This window comes from Pelmatolapia mariae, linkage group LG3_W (assembly GCF_036321145.2).
Source record: "Pelmatolapia mariae isolate MD_Pm_ZW linkage group LG3_W, Pm_UMD_F_2, whole genome shotgun sequence".
NCBI lineage: Eukaryota > Metazoa > Chordata > Actinopteri > Cichliformes > Cichlidae > Pelmatolapia > Pelmatolapia mariae.
The window spans coordinates 7,413,151-7,432,531 of record NC_086229.1 but is presented as its reverse complement, the minus strand read 5'-3'; the positions used below and the strand labels follow the sequence as shown (position 1 = coordinate 7,432,531).

Genomic DNA, 19,381 nt, shown 5'->3' with positions numbered 1-19,381 from the left:
ATGACTTGTTACAAGTTAGCTATCACTCACCCATCTGCAAGAGTCCCCTCAAAATCGATGGTCTCGGTGGTGGCTGAAACACACGGCTCCGTGACTCCTCCATTTCCTTCGCTTCAACAGCTGGTAGGACAAAGGTACCTTTTCCCTCAGGGGTGATCAGCCCGTCCACGGAACCGTTGTTCAGTGACCACACGGACCACCCTGCTCACAGCGCCATTCTGTTGTGGAAGTTTTTCCACTTAAATAAAGCCTGCAGATGAGCGGTGAGCGGTAGCCAACATTCTTTAATCTAAAGCACACAGAGACAACGGACAACCAAGCTTGGTGGAGAGCCTGCAGGACCACGGGGCAGGGTCAGCAGAGTCTCTCTGAGCCTTAGCATGGCTCTCATTTAAATACCTTCTCCAGGAACAAAAGGCAGTACACAGCTGTTTCACACCTTAAGGTTCACACTCCCTTGCTACCTCCCAGAGTCCTTGCAGAGACAAAAGACTCTTCCTGTGGAGTGGTCTGCTCCCCCCTAACTTCCCTCTTACAGTATGGGTGTCAGACATGTTAAAATCCAGTGGCACCAAGGCATAATACAATAAAATAATGTGATTAGTACATCAGTTGAAAGAAATTCCTATACAGCCAGCACGTCTCCTCTGCCTCCAAACGATGCAGAGAGATGTTAGTGAAGTTTAGACCTTAGATCAGTCATTGTTCAGGTTTTTGTCAAACATGTAATCAGACTGATTTGTGTTTGTGTTGGATTGAAACATTTGTGAGTCCTCAGAGGTCACAGTGTGACACACTTGCATCCACTTCCTGTTTGTGTTCAACACGTCACACAGACCTGCAGCTGCCTTACAAATAAGCTTTACTGTGTTCAGGATGATGTCAGCAGGTCGCAGGAGAATCCGTCAGTCTGTAACTGTTGGAGGATCAACATCAGAGATTAATGACATGAAAGTGCTGACAGGTGATCTGCCAGCAGGTGTGAACAGGTGAACCTGTGAGCTTCAGATTTCTGTGTTTTCATCACTCGAGTCTGTTTAAAAAGCTGAAACTCTGATTCATTGCTGCAGTAAAACTCTGAGTATGAAAGTAAAGACGAGCTGCTTGAAGAGCAGCTTGAGCTCATATTAATATTATACTGTGTACACAGTATAATATTAATATGAGCTGTGCTTCTTATTAACATGAAGCACAGCTCATATTAATATTATACTGTGTACACAGTATAATAATAATATGAGCTGTGCTGCTTATTAACATGAAGCACAGCTCATATTAATGAGAGTGCAGCCTCTACATGTACACATATGTGATCTTATTTGTTCAGTGTGAACGAGCACAGATACTGGATGCTTTCTTTCCTCCATCCTGCTCACTGAGCAGTGATGATGCATATTTGGAATAAGTGCACATCTAAAGGGCACAAACAGTGAAGCTGTGAACTCTCTCTGCAGTCACTCCATCATCTAAAGACACTGTGGATGTGACACAGAGAGGAAACTCAGCTTTTCTTCCTGCTCTTTGTCTCGCTTCACTTTCCTGTTAAACTTTGGAAGCACAAATCAAAGACAGTCAGAGGAACTCAGCCAGACCAGCTGCTGCTACATCTACAGGTGGAGAGCACCACCCATGTGTCTGTAGGAGAACCAGAGTCCCAAAGTAACAGAGTGAAGAGCAGCAGATGAAGCTCAGAGGACACAAAAAGGAAGGAAAGAAGGAAACAAGGTCCATCTGTGTCCTTTCAAACAAGCATCAAGGTTTCATATCTAATGAATATAAAGCTGGAAACACACAGTTCATACAGAAGTGATTTGATCACAATATATATCAGGAAATCATTCAGTCTTCATGGATCCACATTGATGACGTGGCACAGTTACTTCCTGGTGTCACTGGTGTGTCGGGTTCCTGGTGTTCGCCCAGTGTTTGCACTTGTTTCATGTTCACTTTATTCACATTTCCTGTTTCCATGTTTGCTTCCTGTGTGTTATTAGTTCAGTTCAGCTGTGTGTCCCTAATCATCATCATCATCAGTGTATTTAAACCCTCAGTGTCTCTCTGCTCAGCGTCAGTGTTGATGTTAATGTGCTCGACTCTGTACGTGTGTTCGCTTCAGTCGTTTCAGCTCAGCCAGTCATCCTGTGTTCCTGATAATAAACACCAGCCTTCACCTACCTGTGAGTCCTTTCCTCACCCACACGGCAACCACTGACATGATGGGACCACCTGCTGTGGGAACTGGTCCCAGTCGGGCTTGCAAAGCGGCAGCTCTGCTTGGAAGTTGTCCTGATTCGCAATTTGAGGAAAAGACAAACGACTGCAGAGTCCCAGTAGATGTCAAAATAGTGATTTTATTGAACACATATATGTGGGGAAGATGAGCCTTATCGCACTTCCAAAGCTGATCTCCCCAGAACAATACATCAGCAGTTGTATTTATAATATAACATTGATGACGGACGTCATGCGTCAAGCAGCTAAATAACATGCATCAGTTCCAGTAATCCCAACCTTGGACACCTTAAAAAAGAACATTTCCTTCCTCTGCTCCTCCGCCCGATGCTTCCTGTTATTTCACTTAATGCACTTTACTCTAGAACTAACTGTCACGTATGCAGGTACAACATTAATGCAGTTTCGAGCAAAACAAGTCTATATACTGTGTATGTGTGTGCAGGCAAACTATGTGTGTCCTGACCTCGGTGCATGACCTCACTCGACAAACAAAAGACACTTTAGAAGCATACTTCCTGACTTATTCTGAGTCACCTGTTACCAGGCAGATTCTAACACTGCAGGTTGCTGAACCCACAGGCCTCTATTGCTGTTTCTATATAATATGTGGTGTATTGTAAGCATGTATGCAATTCTTTCATAACTCCAGGTCACTTTACTCAATAGATCAGTCGGACATCGCGCCGCTGAAGCTTCAGACCATCAATTAATCGACCGAGCTTCAACTCTTTGATAAGCACAAAAATGCAATGTGAATAACATGAATACAGCCGCACCTGCAATGAGAGATTATCATATGATTATGATAATACCTGGAATACAGACTTCAATGTAACATCCACCGCTTCAATAAATGCTTTGCTGAAATGATAATGATAAATGGTGCAACAGAAACAATAATGGTTATGAATAGTAACAGTAAAATAATTCCTAATCTCCACAAAGTGTTTCCAGAAGCTGGAGGCCAACAGGAGCTGATTCAAAGCTGCACAGAGCCCATTTACATGCAGCCTAAGTTATGTTTGTTTGTTAGCCACATGTCCCCACATCACATGCAGCCAATCATAAAGTTACTCAAAATAGAGCCTCAAGGATTTTACATTTGCACCATTTCATTCTTGTGATAGTTAAACTGAGTTATTAGGATAAAATCCTTTTCAAAACAGCCAAATAAACCTGCCATAAAAACAGGCATGTATCTGACTGTGTCAGCGAAGTTATTAGTTACAACTCACCCAGCTTTTTCATTGGCTGTCCTCTTACATGTGACATTTGCTACATTTTTGCTGAGTCAGATCTGCGAATGGATTGAAATACACACAAACAGTTTTACTGCAATAACAGCTCCATAAGGTAACTCCCATTCCCAGCAACACACCCACTGTGTTTAAGGTCTGGATGAAGAGTCGTCAATAAGAACAAACAGATGAAGGTGAACGAATGCTCAGACATGTGAGATAAAGGCTCTGTACTGGTGCTGGTAGATGTCTGGGTCTGGGCTGGTTCTGATGTACAGGTCATCCCATAGACAGCCGTGCAGCACCGCGTACCTCATCACTCCTGTTTTAATCTACAAGGAAACCAAGAAGGCTCACTGCTCTGTGCAAGCAAATATGTTTCTGAAAGGATTTCCTCAAACTACCAGTCTTTAAATCTGGTACAAGCACATCAGACATTATCAGGAAATAAAGCTTTTCTTCTTCTTTGAAAGCTGTGATGCTGCTTGGAGACATAATTACAAAGGTAACGTGTTGAGCAGCAGCAGCTCAGAGCTGGAAGTACAAGTGTGGCAACATGTGGCCAGAGTGGTGACAGAGTTGAACACTAACCTCTGTTATGGTGGATAAATAATGCAGCTGCATTATTAAGGCTCCTCATGGCTGCACAATACATCAGCAAAGGACAAGAATCCCAACTAGGAGCAGAGCCGAACCCGAATACAGTATTCAGAAAGGCACAAATAACATGGGTTTTTATGAATACTTTTTCGAACAAACACTTAAAAAAACAAAACAAAAACCAAGTGGGCGTGGGTCTCAAATGGTGGAGAGTCCCAGATTTAAACCTAGTGGGAGTTTCCCCCCCAAAGGGGACAAAGGACCCCCTGATGATCCTCTACCTAATCACATGAGCCAAGGTGTGAAAGCGGGTGTGGGTCCTAATCAGCCAGAGTTTCGGGTGAGCTCATTGTGAAACCTGGTCCCACCCTATCATGTGAATTCCTGAGGTCAGATGGCCCAGAATGTGAGTGGGCGTTAAGGTGTCTGGGAAGGATCTCAAAACTGGATTATAGATGGCAGACAGTTGGTGTCGTAAGCCCCGCCTCTGTTCAAAGATGGTCGCTCACAGTGGACATAGATGGCCTCTTTCACTCCTCTTTCAAACCATCTGTCCTTCTGTCCAAAATGTGAACGTTGGCATCCTCGAAAGAGTGTCCTTTGACCTTTAGATGCAGATGGACTGCTGAGTCTTGTCCTGTGGAGGTGGCTCTTCTATGTTGTGCGCTTATGAAGTGGCTGTTTGGTCTCCGATGTAGAGGTCTGGGCATTCCTCGCTGTACAGCAAACACCACATTGTTAAAGTTTGTGTGTAGGAGTTTTGTCTTTGTTGTTCGAGTCACTGAATCAGGAACTCTGCCTCCTTCTGTTCTCACACTGGGTTTAATGAAAGGAGATTTGTGTTTGTCCATTAAAGTTCTTTGTTGTGATCTTTTAAAGGATCCTGTGATGATCCAGAGCCTGGCTTGTCTCAGGAGTCTCTCAGTGACCTGAGCAGCAGCTACAGCTCTGCTGGCCTCTGTGTTCACCTGCAGGAGACGTGGAGACCCGCGCTCACCTTCTGCAGCACTTAGACACAGTTGCAGTGAGGGAAGGTGAGTCATCCTTTAGCAGGACATCATTCAGGCTTTATTAGCATCACTGTGACTGTTATTGTGTTTGTAGGAGGTTTCCTCTGCTGGTCTCAGACAGCAGCAGAAACATCAGCCTCCCTGTCAGTGGAGATCAGTTCTTATGTGCTGTTGGCCAAACTCAGCGCCTCCCCGACTGCTGAGGATCTGGGAGATGCCTCTGGTATTATCAGGTGGCTGACTGGGCAGCAGAACTATTACGGAGGCTTCTCCTCCACTCAGGTACGACACCACCCGAACAGCATGAAGCTCATCTTTGAGTTCATCTACAGTCTTGGACCAAATCAGAAGAAATAATCCTGAAGCTTTCATGTTGTTGCTTTTCTCTCAGATATGCAGACTTGTTTTAGCAGGCAGGATGTTTTTATTCTTTATTTACAAGATGAAATTGACTTTGGTCTAAAAATGTGTTGTTTTAACAGAACAGCCTTCTGTGCACCAACTACACGTAACAGCCTGTAAATAACAGCTCAGCTGCAGTCTGTAAGTTTCTACCTGTGATTTCTCTACTTTGTTTCTCTGAGATCATCTCTGTTAAACAGATTTAACGTGTTTAACCTTTATTTAACCAGGAAGTGAAGGTTAGAAACTCTTTGTGAGAGTGTGTTGAAGTGACACAGGCAGTTAGAACTTCATGTCAACATGAATCCATCCTGTAGGACACAGTGGAGGCTCTTCAGGCTCTCTGCTCCACTCTGGTGTTCAGTCCTGAAGGTTGGAGCACAGGGACAGTTCAGGCTCTAGCAGTCAGCTGACATTTGATCAGGGCAACAAACTGCTCCACCAGGAGGAGGCGCTGCAGGACGTGTCAGGAAAATCCAGGCTGGAGGTGAAGCTGCTTCAGTGCAGCTCAGTGACAGCATCATGTGACCAGGTCCTGGTTGGTGTCAAACAGGCTTTCTTTGTTTCTTTGTACTTATAAAACACTAAAGAAGCATTTTCACATGTAATCAATGTGTTTTCATAGACAACATTAGAGCTGACAGTAAGAACTGCACACAGTACAATTCTATTTACACTAAATTAAAAATCAATAAAGTCAATTTGTGTCTACATGAGAATCAGAGAAACTTTCTTCATCCCAGAGGGAAACTGAGCTGTCGGAGCAGCAAACACACAACAAACATCACTGATAGAAAATGAGAAACACAGATATTGATGATAAATATTAAGATAAATAGATAAATATAGAGATACAAATATAAAAGTGTCACGGTGTAGAAAAGTGACAGCAGGCTGCACTGAGCTGTGATTGGTTCTGTTTGTTTCCCAGGTTTGTGCACCTACAACATCCCAACACCTGCTGATGTCCCCACTCTCAGTGTGAAAGTCCACAGGTGGAGCCCACAGGTGGATCTGCCAGAGCCAGACTGACTGTGGAAATCCATCCCTGTAAGTATGTGACAGGTTAGAGGAGAGTCTGTACCAGCGTGGAGTCTCTGTGGGTGGATGAAGAGCATGTGTGCACACACTGTTCAAACACAGCTACAGTGGGAAGGAGAAAACTACAAACATGGTGGTCCTGGATGTTCCCCACAGTGTGAGTAATTAGACTCTACCAACACGTCATGTGATCACTGTGATGATGTCATCACAGCTTAAACGTGGCCTCCTGGTGAGTCGTGTTGAACCAAAGGAAGATCCTGTTCTGGTGTCCTTAGAGGAGGTCAGAGACGTCCACAGTGGGGACACCAGATGATGATCTTTGGTACAAACTGTGTCTGTGATCGTTTCTGTCTCGTCCAGTTATCAAAGGACACACCATCAACCACAGAGATCATCCAGGAGCTCCCAGTGGACGACCTGAAGCCAGCCGTGGTCCAGATCTATGACGACTACCAACCAGGTCCAAGTCTAAGCTTTACTCCAACAGCTCACTGACACACTTCAGAGGCTCCATCAGACTGAACAGTTCATACAAGCTGTTTGACAAACACACTCAGCCTGATTACTAGAAGACCTGTTGGATCAACAGACTCATCAACTTCTACAGAACCGTGTGAGAAAGAGGCTGAAAGATGTCAAACAGCAACACATAATGCCACCATCTACACAATCAGCTGACAGAGTCACAGCTGTCAGTCTGCACAGGGTTCAAAGCCATTTCTAAGGCTTTGGGACTCTGTTGAACCACGGTGAGAGCCATTAGACACAAATGCTGAAAGTGTGGAACAGTGGGAACCTTCCCAGGAGCCAGTGGCACCAACATGACTCCAAGAGCACATGGACATCCAGGAGCTCACAAAGAGCCCAGAACAACATGAAAGAGCTGCAGGCCTCAGTTAAGGTCATCATTGAACAATAAGAAAGAGAATCAATGGAGGAGTCCAAGGAGAAAACCACTGCAGACCAAGAGGAACACAAAGGATGGTCTCACAGTGTCCAACAACATGTTGATGATCCCGTTTGGGAAAGACTCTGTGGACTGATGAGACAAGTCTGTCAGACATTCCTGTCTGACAGACGCCAAGTGGTCAGACTGGGCAGCACCACCTCATCCCCCATCACACTGAACACTGGTGCTCCACAGGGGTGTGTACTGAGCCCTCTCCTGTACTCACTCTACACTACGACTGCACGGCCACTAGAAACTCCAACATCATTGTGAAGTTTGCGGACGACACTACAGTGGTGGGTCTTATCACCAACGGTGATGAGACGGCCTACAGGGAGGAGGTCAGTGCCCTGACCCACTGGTGTCAAGACAACCATCTCACCCTCAACGTCGCAAAGACAAAGGAGTTGATAGTGGACTTCCGGAGGTGCAGAGGAGTACACACCCCCATCACCATCAACGGCGCCGCTGTGGAGAGAGTGAGCAGCTTCCGCTTCCTTGGTGTACATCTGGCTGAGGATCTTACGTGGTCAGTACACATAAACAAAACAGTGAAGAAGGTGCAGCAGCGCCTCTTCTTTCTCAGGAGACTGAAAAGATTCGGCATGAGCCCCCGCATCCTCAGGACCTTTTATCGTTGTGCCATTGAGAGCATCCTCACTGGATGCATCACCACCTGGTACGGCAACAGCACCGCTTACAACCGCAAAGCTCTCCAGAGAGTAGTGCGGTGTGCTGAACGGATAATTGGAGGTGAGCTTCCCTCCCTCCAAGACATCTACAGGAAGCGGTGCCTGAGGAAAGCGGGGAGGATCATCAAGGACTCCAGTCACCCCAGCCACAAACTGTTCAGACTACTTCCATCAGGAAGGAGGTTCTGCAGCATCCGGTCCCGTACCAGCAGACTGAGAGACAGCTTTTTCCATCAGGCCATCAGACTGCTGAACACTTCATAGACACCTCACCCTCACTACTGGAACTTCAACATTATGCACTCCACACTGTACATTAATGCCACTGTTTTGCACATACCAACCTCTGTATATTCTATATATCTTATTTTATTGTTTACTTTATTTCATTTGTAAAACATGTATATACACACTATATACACACTCACACACACACACGTAGAAAAACATATTTAGTACACACATTCAGTAATGTATATACCTTTATATATTGTACATATATTTATTACTTTTTAGATTAGCCATTTTTATATTTGGCTTGTTTTACGTTATTGTATTTTTGCACAACTCTGTTGCTTGTGAAGCTTGCACACAAGAATTTCACTCACATGTACTGTACCAGTGTACCTGCACATGTGATGTGACAATAAAAGTGATTTGATTTGATTTGACAAAAGCTTTCTGACGAGTCCTGTTACATCTGAAACTAACACAGCATCAATGAAAAGGAGCCTCATAGCAACAGTCACATATAGTGGTGGTAGTGTGATGGTCCCATGTGATGCATCATGGCAGCAACAACAACAACAAATACACACATGTGACAAATGTACAATAACAGATCATTAAGTGTCACGGCGCCGTGCGCATTAGTATATTTGACTGAAGCTTAATAATCAGAATAGTGCTCTGATCTCTTCAAATAAATGAAATCATACCTTTCTACTAAAACTGTTTCTGTTGGTCTCCACCTTTTCCTGAACCAGACCCTGCAGGATCCACCTGAGTGTCCCAGTCCTGGACCCTGTTTGTAACCAGGAGGATCCCAGGCCTGATTATTGTTGATGGATTATAAATATTCTTGTTTTATTCTCATTAAATAAATATGTGTATAAATATGTGGATTCATGTTTCTGGACGTTGATGCTTGTTTGTTTGAAAGGACACAGATGGACCTTGTCTCCTTCTTTCCTTCCTTTTTGTGTCCTCTGTGCTTCATCTGCTGCTCTTCACTCTGTTACTTTGGACTGATTTGACTCACACTTTGTTTCCATGGTTTCTTTGCATCACGCTGACAGGACGTGAACAACACGACATGTTTGATCTCAAAGAAGGAGCAGCATCCTCTCTCCAACCTGTTTCTCCATCTTCTACAACACCTGATTCATTCCAGTTTCTCTGCTTTCACTTTGATTCATGTCAACATGAAGCCTGAACGTCTGTGATGAACACACTATCAGCATCACTGACATGTTTCATCATTTAAAAACACTTCCTGTCACTGTGGTGGTTACAGTGACATCATGCAGTTTGTGTTTTGACCTCCAGAGGGCGACAAATCAGCACAGACAGAGAGCTCCATTCAAAATAAAGAAATCAAACTAAAAGTTTGCTTCATGTCTGAAATATGTAGAAAATATTCTGGATATAACAGTTTGGGTCAAAGTGCAGATGTTCCAGATGTTCTGCAGTCTCTCTGTGTTTTATGTTAACATGTAGATGTTGGACCAAAGTGAAGCTTTTTGATGTGACTGCAGGAATGTGAAGTGTAACTCTGAGCTTTAGGAAACTAAATGGACTTTTTCTCCTTTATTTATAGGAAAGTGTAGGAGAGCAACAGATGAACAAGCGTTACTGTAACAGGAAACACAAACACGTCATTACTTTGCGGGAATTATTATTTATTCATAAATCAAACACACAGGTTTGTCTGTAGATGATTTAAAGTGTGTCGTTGTGCAGTTAAAGCTGTTTGTGTGACGCCCTGACCTCCTGTGAATGAAACAGCCAATCAGATCCATCAGAGAGCAGGAAGTGTTGTGTGTTTGTGACAGAACAAGGAAACTGCGTAATTAAGAGCTGTGACTGCTATGAACTGCTTATGATGACTGCCTGAAGCTCTCAGCTGAAGCTTCATTCATTTATTTTAATGTTAATGTCGCCTTTTTAAGTCTGTGTGAGGATTTTAATGACACACATTAAAGGAGCTTCTTTGGTTAGAACCAAATTCATGTTGATTTTCAGCCTGAAATGAGAAAAACTTTAATAATTCTGTTTATAATCAGCAACCTTGAGACTAATGAAAAGTATGATAGTAATAAAAAGCCTTTATTATTTGAGGACAGCCTGAATCTGCTCAGAGACAGAGACAACACAGAGTTGTTGATGACAGTTTGACATTAACTGAATTAAAAACAAAGTGCTCTTATTGTGAAAATCTGCCTACTGCTTGCTTCAAATCATTTTTATTTATTTTTTAATCTGACAGTGAAACATTGAGGCATTAATCTGACACAGTTTCATTAGCAGCTGCGTTTTCACAGACGTTTCACTTTGATTTGTTCAGATTGAGCAGAGAGAAGTGGCTCTCTGTGTGCGCACTGCTGAGAAACAGCAGCTCATTTCTGCTCTGATTCATGAAAACAGTGTTATGGAGGAACAAGAAGTTCAGCTGGTCTCTAAACTCTCAGCGTGAGGACTGAGTGAAGAGTTTCAGAGCAGAGAGTTTTGGCTCACAGCTTTTAGCGTCTACACAAAGAGACGATTACGCACTCGTTCTGAGAACATCTCCACCTCCTACAAACAAACTCTCCTACGAGCAGCTGTCACAACCACAACAGGCAAAAGTCTGTATTTCTTCAGGCTCAGATTTCATGCAGTTTGCAGTAAATTGTGTATCACAGACTTTGTAGTTCACATTTGTGTGACTCATTGAAATCTTCTCCTGAAAGTGAAACTCTTACAAACACATCAGGCCACAACCTGCTGCAAATTAATGATTGATCTAAAGACAGCTGACCTTTGAGCAGGAACTTGTGAGTCTTTTATGGTGTTTAATGTTCACAGTGTGAATCCTGCAGACACACTCACATCATATTATTTGTTCTCAGGGTTGTTCGGTGTGGCAGAGTCAGAGCAGAAACCTGTTGCAGGTTAATTATTGATTAAACTAAAGTCATATTAAGGAGCTACTGGCACAGAATCAAAGCAGAGCGCAGAAATCTGAAATATATTAAAGTTATAAATGAAGTTTAGAGAACACTGTTTGCCTTTAATTCTCTAAGCACAGATAAATAAACACCATTGGACTTTATCAGAAATGAATGAAATTTACTGGGATCCAGTATAAAGTGACACATGTAAGACTGGGTTTGTTAAACTACTTAAAACACTGTTATCAAATAGAAACACAGCAGAAGCCCAAATGTTGCGCTTGAATACAGAGAGAACAGAAATGACGTAGGAATCATTTAGTTCCCCCTCAGAAATTTGAATGTCAGGTTAATAAGACGATGGACTGAAGATGAATCAGAAATGTGATATTCTGGATTAGGCTCTTTGAAAAGATCAGGACAGAAGGATGTGGATACGTGCTTTATTGAACAACAGGACATCACACACAAACTTGTTGTTTTTCTTAGCGGTGCACAAGCTACCCTTTTTTTGTTATATGTTGGTCAACCAAGAACTAGCCCTGTAACAGGCACTTCTGTATTTTACCACTGGGGAGCAACAATTCAGTCTATTACAAGAAACTATTTCCATATAGAAACACTCTGTTTGTTCTTTTTAATTATTCACTCAAAAAAGAGAAACTGGATGCTTATCACATTTACAAGAGTCTAAAGTGTTTGAACAAAATATGTGTCTAACGTTTACTAACTTATACGATCTGTATGGAACTTAACAGCTTAACACTTCTCAGTGTGTTTGACCTGCGAGCTTCAGACTCTGATTGTGTGAAGTGTTTAATGTGACGCAGCCTGCAGACACAGAGGACTGGTGACGGAGAAGAAGCAGAGGATTTTCTCTGTTTTTACAAAGACCTGGTCCAGACAGCAGAGAGCTGCAGATTGAAGACGTTCATGAGAAGAAGTTGAGTAAGTGCAACATCCTCTTTGAATCCTGGATCAGGAAGCAAAGCTGGTGAATATTTAGTGTTTTAATGGTTTCTGTCTTTGACTCAGTCTGCTGTCACTTTGTTTTAGAGAGAAAAAGAGATTCAGATTAACTGGTGTTCCTGCTGCTGCAGCACTAAAGGACAGTATAGGTGACCGCGCTGATGCCTGTTCATAATTTACCAAAGTTAGTAAACTGTTGGCTAAATGTTCTTGTTGTCAGAGGTAAACAGAGGTGAGAGGAGCAGATAATAAGGATTAAATATAATGCTGAGTCACTAAATGCTGCTAGTCTCTGACGTCACTCCCAGCAGAATCACTTAATTTCTTTGACCTTTAACATGAGTTAGCTTAGCTAGCAGAGCAGCTAGCAAAGCAGGTAGCAGAGCAACCGCTATCTCTGCTGTCAGGTGACTGAGGGCGTTTCTCAATATGCGTACTTGTGCGTACTTGCGTTCTCGTGTACTCGTGATACGTCATCAGTCGGAGACCAAGTACTGTTCCAATTCGAAGTACGCATCAAGCCGAGAACGCGAAAAAGTCCCGGATGTGTTCTCGATCCGCCCGTTTTATCGAGCATGCATCGGTGTGGACTTGGTACAGCTAAATATCCCAGAATGCATTTTGTCCAAAACTCAACAGCGGACTCCCGGCACATCGTTTTCAACCCCCCCCCCGCTCGCGGTCTTCTCACTACTCAGGTTTAAGAAACTCCAGCAGCTGTCTATAGTATTGAGTGTCCACTAGAATAGAAATAAAAGCGTTCTAACATCTCACCTGCTTGTTTTTATTAAGGTATGTACACGTATGTACATGTACACTATTTTTATTAATAGAGGTTTCACTACTGAGGTTAAACATGATATATAAGTCATGTAGATCACTTCTAAATGTTAATGTTTGGTTTATTTCAGTGTTTTATTTGTTCCTGAGTAAACCGGTTTGGCTGTGATTAAAGTTAAGCTTCATAACATGTTACTGACAGTTAAATTAAGAGGGGACGGCAGTAAAAACTCCGGACCTGTGACATCATCACGTACGCAGGTGTTCCAATTGTACAAATCGCGAGTCCGTGCTCGCGTTCTCGGCGGGTATGTACTCCCATGCGTTCTCGGTTAGTACGCGAGACTTTGATACAGGATACTGGAAGGGACTAACAAAGTTCACGAGGTAATTGCAGGCTAGCCAACATGCTACCAGCCTAACAGCTGACAAGGCTAACAGCTGACCAAGGAAACAGCTGACTGAACCTGCTACCAAAATAAATGGGGCCGAAGAGGACACCGACAGCTGAGGAAGTTGAGGACATTAAAAAGTCTCTTGTCTTCCTAAAGGAGGGAATTTCCACTATCAGGTTGCAGCAGAAAAGTATCATTGAAATTGTGGAGGAGGTAAAGCTCATCCGCATCCAAAATGTAGAAAAGGATAAAAAGATTGCATACTTGGAAAGTAGGGTCGCTGACCTGGAACAATACTCCAGGATAAACGACATCATCATCACTGGGCTCCATATTAAACCACGGTCATACGCTCAGGCGGTGACCGCTGACAGCAATGAGGAACCTGGAGAGCTTGACATTAGCTTCACGGAACAACTGGTGACTGCTTTCCTGCTGTAACTCTGTCGAAGCATGCCACCCTCTACCTAGGAGGAACGGCAACAAACCGGCTATTATATAAAGTTTTGTAAATTGAAAGCATAAGAACACGCTGCTGAAACAAGGAAGGAAATTAAAAGGATCTAATGTCGTTATCAATGAACATCTAACCAAACACAATGCTGAAATTGCCAAAAAAGCACGATACCTTAATAAGCTGGGAAAAATTCAAAGCACTTGGACGACAAACTGTATTCATTAAACTAAACGGACCACCAGAGGAAGCCAAAGTTCTGACCATTAAAAACATGGCGGATCTCGAAAAATATCAGTGAGCAATATGATCTGGACTACAAACAATGTAACAGACAACCACACACTCACTTATGACGCACACTGGAAGGAAGAACTCAGATACATCTGGAAGAAACAGCTGCATCAGTCAGACAGTTGCAGAATATGATCAATTGGAACTGAAAAAAATTGAACTATATGGATCACAATACACAGGACTTGGAATATGAAATAGATCCAGACAACAACTTCTTCTCATCTATCAATAACAACTGCCACTACTATACAAATGAAGACTACAATCAGAGGATTAAAAGTGAGAATAAATGATCAATTATCCACTTTAACTGCAGAAGTCTCTATGCTAATTTTAATCATATCAAAGAATATCTTAACCAGTTTTCACATCCATTTAGTGTCATTGCCTTATCAGAAACTTGGATCAATATGGAAAAAGGAACAGACTTTGAACAGTAGCGTGATGAATTCACATTTATAACTAGGCGAAACAAAGGAGAATGAGGAGGGGCCTTGTATGTGGACAAATTCTTGAAATTTAATGTGGTGGAAAAGATGATGATGGTGATTGATAATGTACTGGAATGTATTACAGTTGAAATTTGTAAAGAAAAAAGTAAAAATGTAATCATTAGCTGTATATACAGAGCTCCAGGTAGTAGTATTGAGACATTTAAAGACTGGATAGAAGAAACATTTATTTAAATAGCTCACAAAAAAGTTTTCATTTCTGGAGATCTCAATATTGATACATATTGAGTAATTATTCATAAACCCAAATAAACATATATCCACTGAGGAATTTATAAACACAATGTACTGTATGAACCTATTCCCTAAAATTACTAGACCCACCAGGATCACATCACATTGTGCAACTCTCATAGCGTTTTTACAAATGACATTGAAAATAAGACTGTAAGTGGACTCCTGATTAACGACATAAGTGACCATCTTCCAAATTTTACAATCTATGATAGGAATTACAAGATCAATTAAATGGACAGTAAAAAAAGAGCACAGGTGAGTAAGAACAGAAGAAAGAATGAATGCATTTAAAAAAGATTTACTGAAGCAGAACTTGGGTGAAGTATATCACATCAAATCACTTTTATTGTCACATCACATGTGCAGGTACATTGAAACAGTACATGAGAGTGAAATTCTTGTGTGCGAGCTTCACAAGCAACAGAGTTGGAGAGCTTTGCGGTTGTAAGCGGTGCTGTTGCCGTACCAGGTGGTGATGCATCCAGTGAGGATGCTCTCAATGGCACAGCGATAGAAGGTCCTGAGGATGCAGGGGCTCATGCCGAATCTTTTCAGTCTCCTGAGAAAGAAGAGGCGCTGCTGCGCCTTCTTCACTGTTTTGTTTATGTGTACTGACCACGTAAGATCCTCAGCCAGATGTACACCAAGGAAGCGGAAGCTGCTCACTCTCTCCACAGCAGCGCCGTTGATGGTGATGGGGGTGTGTACTCCTCTGTACCTCCGGAAGTCCACTATCAACTCCTTTGTCTTTGCGACGTTGAGGGTGAGATGGTTGTCTTGACACCAGTGGGTCAGGGCGCTGACCTCCTCCCTGTAAGCCGTCTCATCACCGTTGGTGATAAGACCCACCACTGTAGTGTCGTCCGCAAACTTCACAATGATGTTGGAGTTGTTAGTGGCCGTGCAGTCGTAGGTGTAGAGTGAGTACAGGAGAGGGTTCAGTACACACCCCTGTGGAGCACCAGTGTTCAGTGTGATGGGGGATGAGGTGGTGCTGCCCAGTCTGACCACTTGGTGTCTGTCAGACAGGAAGTTAAGGATCCAGCTGCAGAGGGAGCTGCTCAGTCCTAGATCCTGCAGTTTCCTGTCCAGCTTCGAGGGAACGATGGTATTGAATGCTGAGCTGTAATCTACAAACAGCATTCTCACATATGTGTCTCTCTTCTCCAGGTGTGACAGGGCAGCATGGAGTGTCAGGGCTATGGCATCATCATGACCTTTTGTGGGGGTATGTGAACTGTAGAGGGTCCAGTGAGTCGGGTAGTGAAGAGCAAACGAAGTCCCTGACCAGCTTCTCGAAGCATTTGCTGACGATGGGGGTCAGGGCTACAGGTCGCCAGTCGTTCAATGAGGAGATGGTGGAGGATTTGGGTACAGGGACGATGGTGGCCATTTTGAAGCAGGCTGGGACTACAGACAGAGAGAGGGAAAGGTTGAAGATGTGTGTAAACACTCCAGCCAGCTGAGCCGCGCATGACTTGAGGACGCGGCCGGGAATCCCGTCCGGACCAGTAGCTTTGCGTGCGTTCACTCTCCTGAAGCACTTCCGCACATCCTCCTCAGACACAGTTTGCGCACTGACGTCATCCGCGGTGCGCACACTGTCCGGTCTCATGGTGTTCGCTGTGTCGAATCTAGCGTAGAATACGTTTAGATTAGGGCTGCCACAAACGATTATTTTGATAGTCGACTAGTCACCGATTATTTTTGCGATTAGTCGACTAATCAGATCATGCATCCATTGGACGTAAAACGTACAGCTTATTGCATCTGCTCTTATATACAGCTTACAGCTTTAAGTGTTTAACCCTTTAAAGCCGGTCGGAGCGGACACGTTACGTTTTGCGTAACTATTTTTAAATCCCAGTAGCTCTGCAACCACGTAAGCTAGCGCAATAATTTTTTTTGCATATGAAACTAGAGAAGTTGTACTTACATCTTATGCCATCAGCTCGTCCTAGGTCACAGTTTCCTTCTACATATAGCTTTGCAAAAACTGCATAAAAAGCGCTTGCAGCAACAAAAACATAAAATTCCAGAAAAACGCTTTGCCGATCCGATCAGCTGTTCAAAACACTTCCTACGTCCATCAGCGTGAACTGTCGCATGTCCGCCATGACCTTCCCGAAACCGGAAGTGACGTCATTTTGCGGAAATGTAGTTTTTTACCATCGTGGCCTTATGACCCTATACTGGTGTTTTTAAAAGTTATGTTTGACTTTATGACTTTCTGTGTCGTTTCTGGGATGCTTAGGACTCATATTGCACTGCTGGAAATAGTTTATTTTGATGCATATGCTGTTTTTTTTGCAAATTTGCAAATAATATTTATTTTCGTTTTTCCTGCAGTATATGAAAATTGGTGTATTTCAAAAATAAAACTATGAAGACACTTCAAATAAATTTCCTGTGGTGGGAAACTAGTTTGTGCAACTTTTTTGTATTTACAGTTTTGAGGGATAAGCCTCTTAAATTTCTCTAACTAGAAATATATGTTAAAAAAACAAAAACGATTTTCAATTTTTTTGTAGTTTATTGCACTTTTTTGCAATTTATGTAATCACTATGCACTTAATGCATACATATTATTAAAATTTGGGCTATAATGGTTGTATTGATGTATAGCAACTTGAAATGCTCCAAAAAATGGCACTACAGCATGTAAATATATAATATAAGGTCTGGCGGACTTGGTTCTATGGTAGGTCTTAAAGGGTTAAGGTATGTGCTAACAAAAAATAAAGACAAGATGATAGTTTATTAAATTTTAATGAAATTTGCAGATTGTTTCAGTGAAGTTTAATAAACTCCTTGCTATCTAAAATATAACAGGACACCGGAGTATATTCTCGAGCATCTCACACTTCTTATAATCAGTTGTCTGCTTGACGTTTATTCAGCTGTGTAAAAACCATAACTTTAATCTCAGCCAAACCGATTTACTCAGGAACACATAAAATACTAAAAAAAAAAGCCAAACAATAACATTTTTAAGTTATCTATCTTGTATATCATGTTTAACCTGAGTAGCGAAAGACGGCGGTGGGTTTTAAAACGATTTGCCTGGAGTCCGGTGTTCCCACCGGCTCTAGTGTGCCTTGAACCCCGGCTAGCTATTGAGCTAGCCGAGGTGGGTAACAGACGCCTCCGAAAACGTCGGAGCGGTTTTGAAAATATGTGGTGTCTTGATAAACTGAGCAGATATTTGAGGTTTACACAGCTACATTCTCGCCTGAAAATATGTTAAACGTTTATTTTGTGACCCAGAAAGAATAATATTAATATTAGTAATATTAAAACTAACTAGCTGCCGCCATTGTTGGAAACTGAGCTGGGCCGCGCTATGAATTCTGGGACACAGCTTCTTCTTCTTTGGGGTTTAACGGCAGCTGGCATCCTTGTACATGCAGTGCTGCCATCTTCTGTTTCAGTCTGTTATTACATTCTTAAATACTACTACTTATTCCTGCGTCTTTTGGGATCTTACAAAGCTTCAAACGACGCGTCGACTATTAAATTAGTCGTCGACGATTTTGATAGTCGACGTAATCGTGACTAGTCGACTAATCGTGGCAGCCCTAGTTTAGATCCTCACACAGAGAGGCCGTGGTCTGCGGTGTGCTGGTTTTCCCTCTGAAGTCTCTGATCATGTCCCTGCCACATACTCCGAGGGTTGTCAAACTGTTGCTCCACCCTGTCCCTGTACTCAGGTTTGGCTGCTTTGATCGTCTTCCGAAGTTGGTAATGTGCATGTTTGTAGTCCGATGTGTTCGCGGAGGCAAAAGTGGTGCTCTGTGCTGCCAGTGCCGTGCGAACATCTCTGTTAATGCAGGGTTTTTATTTTGGGAAGGATTTAACTGTTCTGGATGGGACGACATCTTCCATGCATTTTCTGATAAATCCGCAGACTGAGTCTATGTACTCATTGATGTCATTAGCAGCCACGTGAAACATTTCCCAGTCCGCGTGATCAAAACAGTCCCGCAGCGTAGACTCCGATTGGTCCGACCAACGGTGCACCGCCCTCATGGTTGGAGCTTCCTGTTTCAGCTTCTGCCTGTAGGCGGGCAGGAGCAGGATGGAGCGGTGATCTGATTGGCCGAATGGGGCGCGGGGGAGGGCTTTGTACGCATCCCGGAAAGAGGTGTAGCAGTGGTCAAGTAGCCGGTCTCCACGAGTATTGAAATGGATGTGTTGGTGTAGTTTTGGTGAGACTTTCTTCAGGTTTCCTTTGTTAAAGTCCCCGGTCGTGATAAACGCCGCCTCTGGGTGTGCGGTTTCCTCACTGCTGATCGCGCTGTACAGTTCCCTGAGTGCTCGGTCAGTGTCGGCTTGTGGGGGAATGTAAACAGCCGTAATAATCACTGCTGTAAATTCCCTCGGTAGCCAGAATGGCCGACACTTAATCATCAGGT

At 43.0% G+C, this 19,381-nt stretch overlaps 1 protein-coding gene and 1 pseudogene across 1 annotated transcript in view; both read left to right on the top strand.

Annotated features, from left to right (window-relative positions):
- Positions 1 to 19,381, top strand: part of LOC134620315 (NACHT, LRR and PYD domains-containing protein 12-like) — a 290,226-nt gene that overhangs the window by 203,339 nt on the left and 67,506 nt on the right. The gene's annotated exons all lie outside the window — the stretch shown is intronic.
- LOC135932106 (alpha-2-macroglobulin-like protein 1) lies at positions 4,962 to 7,024 on the top strand (annotated as a pseudogene).